The sequence below is a fragment of the Protopterus annectens genome, chromosome 13.part0 (genome assembly GCF_019279795.1).
Source record: "Protopterus annectens isolate FY-2018-M chromosome 13.part0, PAN1.0, whole genome shotgun sequence".
NCBI classification, from domain to species: Eukaryota; Metazoa; Chordata; order Ceratodontiformes; family Protopteridae; genus Protopterus; species Protopterus annectens.
The window spans coordinates 455,943,096-455,959,937 of NC_056747.1; the positions used below are offsets into that span (position 1 = coordinate 455,943,096).

The following is a 16,842-nucleotide window of genomic DNA, read 5'->3' on the forward strand; positions in this document are numbered from 1 at the left end:
GCGACAAGGCAGACTTTTCAGAGTTTACAGAGATACCTAGCTCATTGCAAATTTGGAGGGTATAATCTCTGGAATGGAGTAGCTGACGCTTGGTGGTGGCAGTAAGGAGCCAGTCGTCTAAGTATGGAAACACCTGGAATCCTTGTCTCAGGTGAGCCGCAACCACTGCCATACATTTGGTAAACACCCTGGGGGCTGTGGTGAGGCCAAAGGGCAGGGCTCTGAATTGGTAGTGACTGGCTCCCAGCCGGAAGCGGAGAAACCTCCTGGAGCGCCTGTTCATTTTGATATGACAGTACGCATCCTGAAGGTCTATAGAGCACATCCAATTGTCTTTGCCCAGGAAGGGTAGAATGGACTGAAGCGTGACCATCTGGAATTTCGTTCTTTGAACAGACTTGTTCAGCCTGCTGAGATCCAAAATAGGTCTCCAGTCCCCTGTCTTTTTTGGTACCAAAAAGAACTTGGTGTAGACTCCGGATCCTTGCTGGTCTGCTGGGACTGGCTGGATGGCTCTTTTCTAGCAGCTTTGATATTTCTAGTGCTGCTTGATCCCTCAGACCGGGTGGAACGTCTGGAAGGGGCCCTTTTGGCGGTTATGGGGGTATGAATAAAGGGAATTTTGTAACCCTCGGATATGATCGACCGTACCCAATTGTCTTGCATGAGGGAATGCCAGGCTTCTGGGTACAGTGATAGTCTTCCCCAGACTGCCTCCGAAGTTGGACAGTTGGGCAGCTCCTCAGGGGTGCTGGAAGGGTTTGTCAGAGAAGGATTCTCTGCTACCCTGATTCTGCGGAACCCCCCCTGCCCCTTGGGCGGCATCTATTATTGTTCCCTCCTCTGCCTCTGGAGGGAGGCTCACCACGTGCGTCAGGCAGTACTCCCTGAGGTTTGCGGAACCACATTTTCCCACCCTTCTGACCCTTAGGGTATGGTCTAGAAGGGGTAGAAGGGGTAGAAAAATGGACTCCTACGGCAGAGAGAGTCTTGCCTTCCTGCTCGCACCTGGCAATGTATCCTTCACTTGAGGTCCAAACAAGGCAGAACCATCAAATGGGGTGTTAGTGAAGGACGCCTTGAAGGAGTCAGCAAAATTACAAAGCTGCATCCAGGCGTGTCTCCTTAGAGCAACGCCCGTGCCTGCAGCTCTACTCGCTCCATCGGCTGCTTAGGAAATGAGCCGCATGGAGGAGTTGACAATAGAGTTTAGGGTCCCCAGCTGAGAGTTGATCTTTTCCTGAGACCCCGCAGCTGATGGGTCCTGTAAGGTATCAACCAGTTCCTTGAGAAGGTCTCTCTGGAGACGGGTGAAACGGCACAAATAATTCAGCAACCGCATAGCAAAGGTTGCTGAGGAAAACATCCGCTTACCATATCTGTCCATAGTCCTAGATTCTTTATTAGGAGGATGGACAGGTACTGCTTGTCAGAAGGGGCTGTAATAAATTTTGTAGGCCTCCGGGGAGTTGGTTCCATAGTATCCGGAGCAGTCCACGCCTTTCGAGCCACCACATCCATGAGTGGGTCGAAAGGCGAAGACACCCAGGAGGTGGAAGGGCAAGAACCGAACGCATCCAGGTACACCGACTCGTCCTCAGAAGGGTTAAGGGCAGACCAGTTTCCCCTCTGCTTAAGAATCTCCAGGATGTCAGAAAATGAGACATCCTCACAGAGGGACCTTGAGGACCCTTCTGAGTCATCCAAGTCTGTGCATTTTCTCTTTCGAGGGGGCTCCCCTGAAGGATCAGGGGAGGCCTCGAAGAGGAGGATACACCCAATGGGGCTACCTGTAGCGTTGGTTCTCCACGCTCAGGATCGGAAGGGGGGATAGAGACTGAAGCAGGCACCATAGAGGGAGGAGCAAAAGGAGCCGACCGTGGAGCAGGCACAGGGGCCAGCACACTCCTCATGACCTCAAAGGCGCCCCTATCAGGCAGGGAAGGGAGTCCCCGCTCTGAAGAGACAAGGACTCCTCCCGGCACCGAGAGGGACGGCTCCGAGGCCGATGTTGGGGCCGAACTCACCTGCGCCGAGGCTCCGAGAGGGAGAACGGGTCGGACAAGGGTCCGATGCCACTCGCCCCCTCGGAACTGACGAGGGAGTCCAGGCACCCGGATCCCTCCAAGGAAGAGATCGGAGCTGACGAGGGAGCCGAAAGGAGTGGTATCGGCTCAGACGTTCCGACGGTCCCGACCCCTACGATCTCCGGCTCCGAACTCAAAGGAAGAGTCAGAGGAGGAATCGAAGAGGGAGTAGTGATAGCCACTGCCTGATGAGGAGGGCTATGCAACACTTGGGCCAGTGCCTGCGACTTAAGTAGTCTGCTAACCACCCTCTCGAGGTCATGGTCCGACAGCCTGGAAGCCCGAGAGGAATGGGACCTGCGACTCTGCTCCGATAACAAGGGAGACTTCGGAGCCGAATGGACAGATTCCAGGGAAGGAGACCTGGAACGCTTTCTGCTCAAAGACGGCTCCGACAGCAGAGTCAGAGCCGACTGAGGCCTCAAATCATCGGTTCCGGCCGGAACTGATGCAGTGGTAGAAGTAGTAGCACTGCTCAGCGACGACTCCGAACATGGAGCCGACGGTTTGGCGGGCTTGGAAGGTTTACCCGGGGAACCTTCAGGCTTTAACAAGCCTCTCAATATAAGTTTGTTTCTGCGTTCCTGCAGGACTCTTGGACTGAACGCATGGCAGACAGAACAAGAGTCCTGCAGGTGCAGAGGGCCCAAGCAATATACACAAGAAGTGTGACCGTCTGTCAGAGACATCTTCTGACAGCACGAGTCACACTTCTTGAAGCCCAAGACCTCGGTGTCTTTCGACATCCTGAAACAAGGATGACGGGCAGAAAAAGACAACTCTGGGAGGTCTAGTCCAAATCAGCCAACACACACACACACACACACACACACACACACACACACACACACAAAAAGGTTGTAACTGACCAAGAAATAAACAAAAAAAACCCCACACTTTTTAACACAATTTAACTAGGCACACACATACATCTACAGAAAAAAAACAAAGGGATGTACTACTACAGAAATGTATGGAAGAAGTTTGGCCAAAGGCCTAACTATTCAGAGAGGGGAAAACTGTATAAAAAAAACTACCTAAGAGGGAATTCTAAACAGGGATCTATAGGGTAGTAACTATAAAAAAACTATTGCTAAGATTATAACCCAAAAAGCTGACTAAATACAAGAAAAAAATATTAATACAACCTGGAGCCGGCAAAAAGACGCAACCTCGTAGCTGAAGCGGCAAACGAGATCAGGGTACATCACGCCTAGCATTATGGGACATAGGATAGCCTCAAGCCGGTAAAAATAGCTCTCGAGCTTTAGTAATAGGCTGAGTCGGAGCCGAGGTTGGGCTCTGAACCCATCCAGCAAGAATGAAGGCGAGATTGACAACTTAACATATTTAACATATTATTTTACACACACTTGTTAAGATTAACATCAAAAAGACATGGAGGTCAGCAACCGCATTTAAAGTGTTTGGCTGATAAGAGTAGTACAAAATAAAACAAATCAATTTCTCCATAATATGCATACTATAAAACATGTATTTATCCGTAACATGCATACTGTTAAACATATTCTTCATAAAGTCCTAATCCAAATCTGTAATTAAACTTAGTTGGTATCTTGCAGCTACAAAGATGCAATCAGAATCACGGAACAGCTGTTTGGCACCAAGCATTTTTTTAAAGCCTCAGGTACTGATTTAGCTAGGCTTCACTGACAACGGAAATAACCATTGCTAGGATGTACAAATATATTATCATCTTACAAGGGCATATTATGACTATTGAAAAAAAAGACAGGTTTTCCAAATTTTATGTATTTTTATTTTTTACTTTCTGTCTTTGTAACTTATCAGGGCAGCACTTTCAACGTGATCGTTCAGCCGTAATCTACTACCTTAACACATCTATTAGCAAAATGCGTGTAAAAATTAAAAACAACTCCTATTTTTTTAAAAATTATTAAAACAAATAATGTTTAGAGATATGTGGTTAACAAACATGTGAAGGAACTGGATAACAGCTGAACAATCTCACTGAAAGTGTTGCCCCGATAACGGAAAAGTCAGCCTTAGACTTTTCAGCAAATTCTGCACAGCAAAGATGAAGAACGGACAGCTCTGCGCATACTGCCCTGGCATAATCATCTTTAATACTGTGGGTCACATAACTAAGTGATGACATCGTGGACTATAATGGAATCTTGGGTTTGAAGCCTGGCAATCCTTTTTAGAATGGAAGCAAATTAACTAGCTAGCTCTTCCTGGAACTGCAAAGTGTACCATATAGTTTAATGTGCTCAAAGACAATACAGAAGACAAAAACACCCGATTCCGCAATCACTTGTGACTATTAGGAGAATGGACAGCCCTAGTCTGACACCCCTACAGAGACCACCAAGGGGATCTGCAACTGGCAGAGGTAATCTTTAAGAGGCAGGAGAATTCTATCTAGCCTCTTTGGGACAGAAGCCACCACATCAGGATTCTTCCATGTGTTTTGCTATCAGCTAAACCACTTCATCAGCTACAAGAACACAGAGGATAACCTTGGGGACCAGAACATCCTAGCAAAACTGGGTTTTCAAATCTGTGTGTTTGTGGAACTTTATACCATTTATCAGATGTCATAAGGGGTGGTGGCTGACTATCAGGATGATGGCTAGCTGCATCCTCTAAGACTGCTAGAACAGAAGAAAAAGCCACTGGTTGAGGAGAATATAATTCATTACATCTTTTCGGAATCTCTAACATTTCTTTCCAATCCCACTTTAACAACTCCATTCTGTCAAACTCTTCAGTTGATGAAACTGAGGAAAGGTTTCCAGACTCCGATTCCCAATTTTCTGTAGTAGAAACTTGTGAAGCATAATATAAGCCAAGTTCCTGCACCTCAGACTCTGAATCATAACCCAATGGTGAAAGTGACCTTTTCCCTGTTTATAAAGCGCTATGACTGAAAGGCTTCAATTAAGCCTTATGAAAAGGCAAACAACCCCCCCTTAGCTGAAAGGTACACAGGAGAAGATGTATGCTTCAGTTTGTGCTTCCTCTCCCTCAGACTGTCTAATGAAAAGAAGCACTCAGACATGCAATCATCTCCATGGGTATCCTACTCCTAAGCACGGTCCTGTAAAGGAATAATGGCAGCTCCTGCCTCCAACATCGGCAAGACTGGCTCTCCTTGCCCAATGCAGACACAACCAACAAAGCCAAAGGAGTCGAAAGAAACCAGATAACACAAGGGTTCAGGAATGGCCACAGGAGTCACCCTCCAAAGGCTAAGGCAAGGAAGAAGCTGGAGTGGAAAGTGAAACATCCCCATACACACTGTTCTTGGAAAACAAAGGAGAAAAAGCCCAAGGAGCTAGAACCCTGGTCCATAAGTACCTTTCATTTTTGACTCTCTGTCAGTAAAGGTAATATCCCTGCTTCTTAGATTTTTAAGAGTAAAAATATTATATATATAATAGATTTTTAAGAGTAAAAACATTGAGTAAAAAATATTTATAGCATATTGGGACTTTATTGAATAAAGCAGCTTTTTACCTGTTATTTAATGTGAATACTGTCACCTGCTATGTGTACTTTTAGATCAGTAACCTGTTTGGCAATTAGAGTAGAAGTTATTGTCACCTCTGTGGGATACAACTGACTGTGTATCTGCATAACATCGCTATTTCAGACTGTTAGCTGGAGAATGCAGCATCTTAGTAGTTACTTGTTTCTGTAGCACACCACTGATTACTGACTTTTAGTGCAGAATGTTAAATTGTGTGTAGCAGCTTAGTAGTTACTATTTTTGTCTTCATAACCTTTATAAAAATACATAATAGTGTAGTGTATGTAATAATAGCTTGGTATCAACTGCAGTTACCTTTTTGTTTTTTTTTTCCTGCTATCCTTGCATTTTGTGTTGTTCAAAGAATTGTGCCATTTCTTACAAGGTATGCTGCTCCACCCCTGCATTCTCTATCTCAGTTACTTGGTAATCAGATTGTTTTAAAACTTCAGACCTACTATTTACCTCATTTTCCTTTTTACTTACAGTCCCCTCAGCAAAAATTACATCCTGTTTCTTGGCCAACCTCCATTCAACCCAAGGCGGCCTCATTGCCCTGCACTGAGAGACCCTGCGTCGGTGGAACACTAAAGTGCTTTCAGCTACACTAGTGTATGTTAGAGTTGTATTTAATCTGCCCTCCAAACTGAAGACCGTTTCCCCTTTCACTGTACGTGTGCACACTACTGCCCCCCCCCGATTTCTCTCTTCCTATACTACTCTTAAATCAATTACTTAAAACTACTTTATCTTGCAAAAAGTTTACCTATGTACCTGCAGCCCATACTTCTTTTGTTTTTCCCTGCAGAAGTGGTGGTCCTTTTCACCACTCTGTACTAGATTAGTAGTATAACATTTGTAGTTATTAGGTAAATACTGCACCACACTGACCTGCAATTAACTTGGCTTGGTTTTCCCGTTTTCTTTTTAGCAGCTGGCTTAGTCCAGTTTTTCTGACTCTCAACCTTGCATTACTTTGTGTCTATCCCTTCCCCCACCTTGAACCTGCACACCTCCCCACCCACTTCTGCTTAATTACAGAGGTATCAAAAAGCCAGATGTAGAAAGGCACTATCATACTCCTAAAGTTTTTATACATTTAAGTGCATCCGGGTGTTTCCCTCCTTGCTGCAAAGTTAAAGAATAACCCCCTTGCTGCAAAGTTAAAGAATAACCCCCTGCTAACGTGAAGATGCCCCTGAAGCTGGCTCCTTGCCTGGCTTCATAAAGCTTGTACTAAGATTTTGTATACCTTTTTCTACCTTTCTGTAGTGCCTATAACTGCTCGTTAACCCTCCGGTGTGAGATTTTGTAGCCTACCGCAGACCCTAAGCCACTTCCTCCCTCCGCCCTTTTGTCCCCTCATCCTATATGTTATACCTTTGGAATAGCTTCTTGCTGCTAGGTGGCAGTCTTTACCTACACTATATTCTAGCATTAAAACTAACTATCCCTCAGGTCCTACACTCATTCTTTGGCATTTCAGTACAATTCTAATACCCTCTCTGCACATGAAAACCTCACTCTCGTTTTACTAAATCATCTACACATATCTGATAAGCGTAAAAACTCTGCTCCTAAGTTTTCACTTGAGTTACTTCTGTATTACGCCAAACATGAAAGACAGCTGATTGTCTTTTGGCTGAATTTACCTTACTGCTCTTGCGAGCTCACTCTGCTCCCCTACCCCCAATTCCCACCCATCCCCAGGGCACCTATCCTTATACTGCTAGAAGCCACACCCCCACCCCACATCACCCAATAGCTTGACATATCTCGTTACATACTCAACCATCTGTTACTAATTTACTCACACCTTCCACTATCTATACTTTCCTCATTAAACAAACCCACCTCATATTTGCCCTTCTATAACCCCTTATTTTCTCATTACTTACATTCCCACATTCTCTCATTATGTTAACCCCTGGCTTACTAAAACTCTCCAATTTCCTCCTCTTGCCCATAATTCTTTCCACTCTACTTCTATCTCATAGCCTCACAGGCTATGAATTCCTAAGCGCCTTTCAATTTCAACACTCCTTTAAACAACCTTCCCCTTTCTATCAGCCTCACAAACCCACAGTAACATTACATCCTCATCAGCCTACCTTCTCCCACAGTTTCACAGATTAAACCATATTAAATATTTCCAAACCAGAAAAATAGACCTTATTTTACTTAAACTAGTAAAACTTCCACACAATCCTCAGTACCTACTACTACACATCGACATTCACCCAAACCCAGGGCCTGGTAATACCTTCCCTGACTCCCATTCTTCCTTCACCTCTATTTCCCATACCCCCTCTTCTTCCTCAAACTCTCTTTTCATTGCCCACCTCAATATTTGTAGTTTAAATAACAAAATTACCCAACTTTGTGCCCTACTAGACTTACATTCCTTTGACATCCATGTCTCACAGAAACCTGGCTCATACCAGTTAAAGACAATGATATCATTCCTCCAGGTTACAACATCCTTAGAATTGACCGTCCTAACAAAAAGGATGGGGGGAATAGCGATATTGTTTAAATATGAACTACAGGTATCTTCAATAAAACACTCAACCTCCCTCACCTAGCAATGCTGAAATCTTAATATCTAAGCTCCAAATTAATGCTAATAATTTGCTCTTACATCCCCTCAAGCAACAACATAAGTACTCTTGAAAATATCCTTAACTGGCTTTCCACATCATTCCCACAAGAACCTACTCTCCTTGCAGACTTTAATATTGACTGGAACTGTTGTACTTCTGACACACCTACATCTCACATTAATCTCTATGGCTTCTATCAAACTATCACCGACCCTACCAGAACCCATAAACCCAGCAACAAACTACCTTAGACTGGATACTAGTCAACAATAACCCCCAATCTTACAAAATAGGCATACTTCCTGATATTAGTGACCACTCTCTTACCTTTATAACTAGACAAAAGATCACCATTCCCACTCCGCTAAACTTTAGAACCACCCGGAGCAAAAGAACCTGAACCTAGGTAACTTTCAAGCAGAGCTAAAAGCCTGCAATTGGTCACCCCTAAAATATCTACCTCTCAGTGAAGCGGTTTCCGTTTTTAACAATACATTCCTAAAAATCCTTGAGCACCATGCCCCCTCTCGTACTATTAAAATTAGGAACAAACCTGCTCCCTGGCTCTCAACAGACAAAGAGACTGAGAAATAAAATCTGAAATATATGGAGAAGTACCAAAGACCCTATTGATCATTCAAACTTTAGACAGCTCAGAAATGCCACTAAAAAAAATCAATATTCCTCGATAAAAAAAACTATTACCTTAAATTCCAACAAACTCAATATCTAAACCCACAAAAATTCCGGTCAGGATTAAATAAATTACTCCATCCTGGACAAGCCAAAACACCTACCCACTCTAACTTGACTCACAATTCTCCCAACCAAATTGCTGATATTTTTAACAATTTTTTTTTCAGAAACTGTTAAATCTTTAGCAAATACCTTATCACCTGTTACCACCACTGACTCATCCATGCCAACCACCCTACCCCAAGTATTACAACTGCAGTATGCCCCAACATCTCTCATACACTCCCTACTTCTTAAGCTTAAACCATGCACTCCATCAGCTGACCTCCTCCCAGCTGAATACCTTCAAATGGCAGTGCTTGCCTACTCTGTTTCCATCTTAATTAACAGAACCATTACAAAAAGTTCCATCCCATCCCTCTGGAAAGTCTCACATATTATTCCACTGCATAAGGGTGGGAACTCAAATGAACTCTCAAACTTCCGCCCTACATTCCCCCTTAGCAAAAATTATGGAGAGCTGTATTACTACAACTGCTCTACTATCCTTTTCTGACTGCATTAATAAAAATCGTAACAGCGTACTGTCCTCAGCACTCTTTATTAACCTCTCAAAAGCATTTGATATGGTTAATCATCAATTACAACTCATTCAAATCACTTTCACTAGATACCCAGACACTTAATTGGTTCAAGTCCTACCTAGGAAATAGACAACAAGCAGTCTTCTGGGAAAATAAACTATCTACTCTTCTCCCTATAACTCTTGGGAGTCCCACAAGGCTCTATTATGGGACCCCTCCTCTTCACTACTTTCATAAATGATCTGAAAATCTCCCTTCCACAAACCACCTGCATACAATATGCAGACGACTCGACATTAATATGTTCAGCCTCCTCACCTGCTGGATTTCATTCGAGTACCAAGCAGTATTTACCTTAGTTGAAAACTGGTTCCATCAATGCTGTCTCCTCCTTAATCCCAAAAAACTAAATTGGTACTACTTTCTCCCACTCAGAAGTCTCCGACTATCAACTTCACAATTACATCTAATAATGGTACTGTAATAACTCCAGACACAACCACCAAACTTTTAGGTGTAACAACTGATCATAATCTAAACTTCGACACATATAACCTAAACTAACCATTAAATCAGTTAATAAAAAACTTGGTTTCCTCTACAGACTTAAACCTTATCTCACACCTCTAGCTAGGACTGCTATTGCCCGAACTCACTTAACCTGCACCCTTCTCTATGCATCCCCAAGCTATTCTAACATCCAAAAATAATCTTCATAAGTTGGAAACATCCTATAATAACATAGCTAGATTTGCCACTGGTGCCCCTTTTCAAACCCACCACTGCCAAAATCTTAAATTGTTAGGATGGCTGGAATTGCAAAGCCAGATTCTTTTCCAGCAACTTACTACTATACACAAGATCTTACACCATCCCACAGATACACCCATACTCTCTACCCTTATCTGCCCATATAAAAATCTAACAACCCTTCGATCAGCCAATAAGGTACTAGCAGCTACCCTAAAGTCCAACAACAAATCTGGAGATAGCTTGCTCTCAAACTCTATTGGTAACTCTTGGAAAACTCTTCCAACTGAACTAACAGCCCTTTCTTCTACCCACTTTTCAAGAAGCAATTAAGATTCTTCCTTAAAGCCCAGTGGCTTTGCCCATGCACAAATCCTGACTGACACTTTCTCCCCTAGCAAGACCGTTCTTTACTATCTATCTTCAACATGCTATTTCAGGTGCTCTGATATTCTCTAATTCCTAATGTAGTAGCTCACCTCCTAAGGTTTGGTAAACTTTATAAACAATGTTACCCTCAGAAAAAAAAATTTGTTTTATTAATCGTTTTACTCAAATTTTTAACTTAAGTTGGGTATGTTGGTATGTTACTGTAACATAAATGTTCCTGTATTTGAAATGTTTTACCTGTCTGACATCTGTATTGTATATGATCAAGATTTTGGTCTTGCAAATTGCCTTAATGTGGAGCTTTTCTCCCCGGGCTTCCGCTGAAAATGGACATACATTCAGTCAGACTATCCCGGTCAACAAATGTAAACTAAAAAAAAAAAATGTACAAATTGGAGAATACTGAGTGTTTTGTTTACAGGATGTAAATGAAGACGAATGGTGATCTTCATAGAGTATCTTATGACCACATAAAAGCACTACCCCCTTCTCTGAAATTCATAGAAAAACAAAAACGCACACAAACAGGCCCCAAAGGAGGACTTCTCTCCCATTTTAATGATAAACTAGCCAACTTTCAAACCTACAAAGTCACTTCAGACAGAAAGATTTACAGACTGCTTCAACAGCAACAAAGTTCTGACTTTTGTGCCTGTTTATCTGTTTTTAAACCAGCTCACCCTCAAGCTCTAATGGTCATACAGGCACATGGAAGATGCCCTAAAGCTTTGGAAGCTGGCTAGATATCCAATCCTTGGTAGGATGTGTCCCATACAGCTTACGCTACTATAACAGAGATGTAGTGAAGAGCATCAACTGGGTAAACCCCTGGTTAGAGTGCCCTTTCTTCTTGTATCAGCCAGACCTTTAACTTTTAATCTTCTCTTTTTTGGTGCTGTCCATCCCTAGCCAACAAACTAACCACAAATGCTTTCTCATACATACAAAGATCACTTCCAAATCAACATACTTAAAAGACCTTACTTTAAAAGAAAAACACTTTCTACAAACAAATCCCCCCAGTCGCTTGGGTCATGCTGCTTCAAAATGTTAGGAATTCTCAGAACTATTTTATTTTATTTTCAGGGTTAACCCATTAAATCACTTGAAATAATATGACTGCATGCACTAAACAAACACTGGTTAAAATAATTTTGCTGCAACTCTATCTTCCCCCCTATAGAAATTACTTTTAGATCACCTCAGTGTTAGAATTACTGCTCAAATTATTTTATGCAAAATACGTAACTGGTCATAACTGGTAGTTTAGCTTAACTTCATGCGTGAATACATCTACATCAGTCCTCTTGGGCTTTTATATACTGATGAAAACGTTAGTGGAAAAATGTACTAAATTAAGTAGTTTATAAGCTACTAGAACAACAATTCAATTTTATTTAATAAAAAATAAACTGGAAACGCTTTTAGTGTTCAATTTTCATTGATATGTATATTGCTCAAGAACAATGACATTTACAGAGAATACAAATTCTTTTCAAAGTCTTCTGCTAGTGGCCCAGTCCATAGCTGAACAGTGTCAGTGTCCACGTACCAGCTCACTTACACTCATTAGCAAATAAACTACTACTTCAAAGGCAGGGTGGCTGGGCCCTGTGGTACACTAACAAAGAGCAGGAAGTGCATGTCAAAGAATAGTGGGCGAGGGTTCAAGGGTAAAAGCAAATCAGATAAGGGACAAGAGGCTAAATGAAACACAGAAGCATTCTTTACCTGCACATGAAACAGTATAGACATCTTAACACAATTTAAAGTACAATATATTAAGCTGCTGCACAATGGGTGAAGAAGGTTACTAAAATAACTGGAATGGCTCAACTGTCCTATGAAAACAGGCTACAGAGGCTAAGAATAGCCCTTTTTGAGACAAGACCAGAGGGACAGCATTGGGAGGGCAAATTAAAAATGAAGGAAACATTACAGAAGTACAGCTCAAGAAGAATGGAAAAAGCACAGCAGTAATGTGGAAGACAGCAGAATGGGAGGACATACCTTTAAAGAAGACAAACGCTAGAAAGTGGAAATGAAAAGCAAGCAGCAGACGGGCATAAAACAATAGTTAATTTGATTAAAGTAATCCCATATTCATAAAACATTCACTGGTCCAACACGCTGATGACACTATTAGCACCACTACTGCTGACTCTCCAAACTTATCTCTACAACACAGACTTCTTTTAATTCAGTAGAAAACTGGCTCTCTGATAACCAGCTTATCCTTAACCCCCCCAAAAAAACTAAGCTACTGCCTTTTCTTCCTAAAAACTACAACCACATTAAATCCACTTTCACAATCCTGTCCCTCAATAACACACACATCGCACTAAACTCCTTGGTGTCATCTCCCTTAAAGAACTAAACTGGCTAGAACTCCCACAACTCCTTCACTTTGATCAACTTACCCTCGCTCATAAACTTATTAACCACCCCCTTAACATCCCTTCCCTTCAAACCCTTCTCCAACTCTATCACTCCACTAGGCCCCTAAGATCAAGCAACAAAAATCAACTCACTGTCATAAAATCCAAAAAATCAGCAGGAGAAGCCATATTTTCATGTACCATATCTAAACTTTGGAACAATCTTCCACCCTCTATAAGTACTCTACCTTCCATCAGTCTTTTCAAGACTGAGCTCAAATTCCATTTAAATTTGCACAGACTTTGTCCTTGTTTTAATTCAGACTAACACCCCCATCCTTACCCAACCAAGACTCTTAACCCAACTATACTACTGCCACTACTAACCACAGCCAGAATTAGCTAATTGTCTTTACATACTTTAAAATCTTGTCTGACAACTTTGTTACTAATATTATAAAACGACAAGAAACTATCTTAAATTGCAACATTTACTGCATATACTGTTGATAATTAACATCTTGTTATTGTATAAAAGCCAACCTGTAATGTTGTTTACTATTGCTACAACTTTGTATCCATTTATCATGTACACAATGAGCTTTTCTCCCCGGGCATCTGCTGAAAAAGGACCTGCGTCCAGTCGAAATTTCCCGGTAAACAAATGTAAATAAATCACTGACAACCAACTTAAATTCAATCCACACATTAACTATATCAAGAAACTCAGCAGAAACTAGGGCTCCTCTACTGCAACAAAAAGTTTCTCACCAGTCTATTTTATGGCTCTCAAATTCTTACTTGCCTAAACTCCACACTCCTTGCCAAACTTGAATCTACCTACAACAAGATAGCCAAATTTGCAGCACATCAAACTTACAAGTCACATCAGCATCTCTCACTCATACACCTTAACTTGCTTGAACCACCTCACCAGCTTCTTCTCCCTCAACTACAGATCATCCACTCCATCCTTTATCAGCCTTCTTACTGTCCTATCCTATCATCCGTCATCTCCCACTATTCACCTGCTACATTCCTCCGGAGCTCTAACCTAGATCTGCTACAAATCCACAAACTCAAAACTAAGAAAGGATGTATCCTCTATAGCTATAATTCTTCCAAGGCATGGAACAAACTCCCAGTAGAGATCAGGTCACTCAAGCAACTTAAGTCAGTTCAAGCTAGCCACTAAAGAATACCTGTTAAACCAATGGCCCTGCCTCTGTACTCACCCCCTTAAAACAGCTTAACAACCCTAACTGCACACCTCTATCTGCTCCTAACCTATGTAACTTTCTCTAACTCTGTCAACCTTGCCTCTCATTAACTTCTATATCTTAAGCACATTACATAATTCTTATCTGCATAATGTAAGATTTTACGTCCAATGACAAAACTATTGTTAGTCCTTCTGAATGATGTAGGATTTTTAATCTGACATTAGTTTACTGTAGTAAATCCTTGCTTTTCAAGTATATGTTGCTTTGAAAATTTTCTGTAAACCAGTTGTTGATTGTTTACTTATTTTTGTAAATTATAACCTTTAGAACAGGTGGAGCTTTTCTCCCCAGGCATCCGCTGAAAAAGGGCTACTCAGCCAAGTCGGACAAACCCAGTCAACAAATTAAAATAAATATACATACAAACTGGGCTTGACATATATTAGACATAACCTTATACAAGCATCTTACTGTCGAGCATTAACAGACAGACACTCAAGCTTCAACCAGATGCATTACAACTGAGGAAAAGAAATGCATCATATGCTTGTTAGCTGGTAGCTCTGCCAGTTTGAGCTGCCCAACAGACTCTGCCCGGTTAGCTACATCCTTTTTATTTACGAAGGATTTTATCTATCTTCAAAAGCACCACCACTTTGTTTTGTAAGGGGGAGGGTCCAACTCAAAATTTATGAAGATAGACTGTCAACAGATCTTTCCCTGCTCGATTTGGGAACGTCAACAGATTGCTCAGAACCTCACGAGGTCTATACAACCAACACACTGTAAACATTGTGTAGAAAAAAATGCAGCCTATAATTTTACCTGAGCAATTTGGAAAGGCACACATCTGTCACATATTCAAATGCGCACACACCACAATCATACTAGAAACATTCTGGATAGAAAAAAATACAGCAGTCTGGATTACTAAATGTTATGTCATTTAGCTACCAGGGGAGAGTAGAGGTGTTTAATCTACTACACAGACCCACCTCTCAACATCAGCACTTGACAGCAGTATCTTTTCACTTCCCATATATGTGAAATGAACTAATTCCCTTAAAGCCTACACCACGACAACAAGACACATACAATAAAGAAATTGGCAGCCTATAAACCAGAACAACTCAAAAGCTCGTAGTACTATAGTCCCCTCTTTCATAGAGCAATCAATATGTACATCGCATATACTACGAAGAAAAGTCGATCAACACATGAACGCTGAAAACCTAAACTAACTTGCTTACTCCAAATCAATCAGATCACCCTCAGATAATTTTGTCAGCATCGATATAAGGTACATCTGTGTTCAAGCTGGCATTTCAGCTTACTGCACTGAATGCCACCAATAGAGGACCAACTTCCTCCTACCTTGTATGAGGAGTGTTCGATTTCACAACAGGGCAATGAAAACAGCAGAAAGTGCCTTTTAATTCGCAGTCTTGTTTTTAACTATAATCCACTTTTATCAATAGCGTAACAGAAATCTTTACTATACCGATTTCTTTTTTTGCTTTATTCTTTGCCAAGATGGCGGAATTCCCTCCCCTTCCCCCAACAAACTCCGCAGTCTCGCGGGGCGCGTCGGGATTTTTGACTTCTTGATTTTTTTTGAATCATTACAGACATGAGTGATACTACGTTTCTATAGCAACGAAAACGTCTCAATTTATGGTGGTTTAACTATTAGGTACTGCGCTGGTTAGTATACTTCTTTACTATCACTGTAATTCCCGTTGGCGTATACATTTGCACATTCATTCTTAAAGCTGGTTATTTTTGACAAAATATGGTGAATTACAGACAGAACAGAAATTGGAGCAACCACTGAAAGCTGGCAGTAAATAATAAATCATTAAATACTACTTTTACTGCTAAAATATACACAAAAAAATCGCTTAGTCTATTGACAGCATCAACATTTAAATGAGTCAATACTTATGCCTGGCTTTGTAACGCGTATTAAAGTAAATAGCCAAGAACTATAAACCGCGTCGCTCATAACTTGACTACTGTTAAGAACTACGAATCCTGTAACTTATGTAGGTGTTATGCTAGGTAGCTGCTGATCGCCGATTGGCAGTGCGTATATCAATAAACTGCTGAGTAATGGCGAGACACAAGTTGATTCTAATCTCTAGAATAAAACAGTCCAGTAATGTTTGTAATTTAAAAGACGATGTTTTACTCAGCCGTTTTGCGCAGGAATGGGCGTGGCCATAGTGATAGACTTGCCTAATATGTACTCACCCAGCAGCGGCCTTAGGTCAGCTGGTGCCCTAGGCAAAAGGGCTCCACAGCGCCCCCCACACCACCCAGGTGTCCCCAACCTGGTCTACCTACACTCACAATAACGCCAGATGTATCTGGTCCATCTCACCTACATTCTTAACTGATGGATTCGGAGCCGAGAATCACCGATTCGGCCGCTATTTACTAGCTCGAAATCTCTGATTGGCTGGGCTAGCCCTAGTATCCCAAGAAGCACCACGCCCAAACCCCCAGATCTTAACAATATAACAGAGTGACATACACAACCTCCTAGAAATAACACAAGCAGGAAGAGAGAAAAAAATAACACCCTCAGAAGGATCTAAGAACATAATCTCCT

The 16,842-nt window shown here is 41.7% G+C and overlaps 1 protein-coding gene across 7 annotated transcripts in view; it reads right to left on the reverse strand.

The window, feature by feature from the left end:
- Positions 1-16,842, reverse strand: part of FZR1 (fizzy and cell division cycle 20 related 1) — a 1,382,318-nt gene that overhangs the window by 1,291,356 nt on the left and 74,120 nt on the right. For 2 of the 7 annotated variants that reach the window (XM_044054102.1, XM_044054097.1), the window contains exon 1: positions 15,603-16,090. The exons of 1 other annotated variant lie outside the window; for it this stretch is intronic. The gene's annotated coding sequence lies outside the window, so the exon portion shown is untranslated. Of the gene's footprint in view, positions 1-15,478; positions 15,571-15,602; positions 16,091-16,169; positions 16,400-16,842 lie in introns of those variants that run through there. 4 more of the 7 variants (XM_044054103.1, XM_044054098.1, XM_044054100.1 and 1 more) reach the window with 4 other exon arrangements.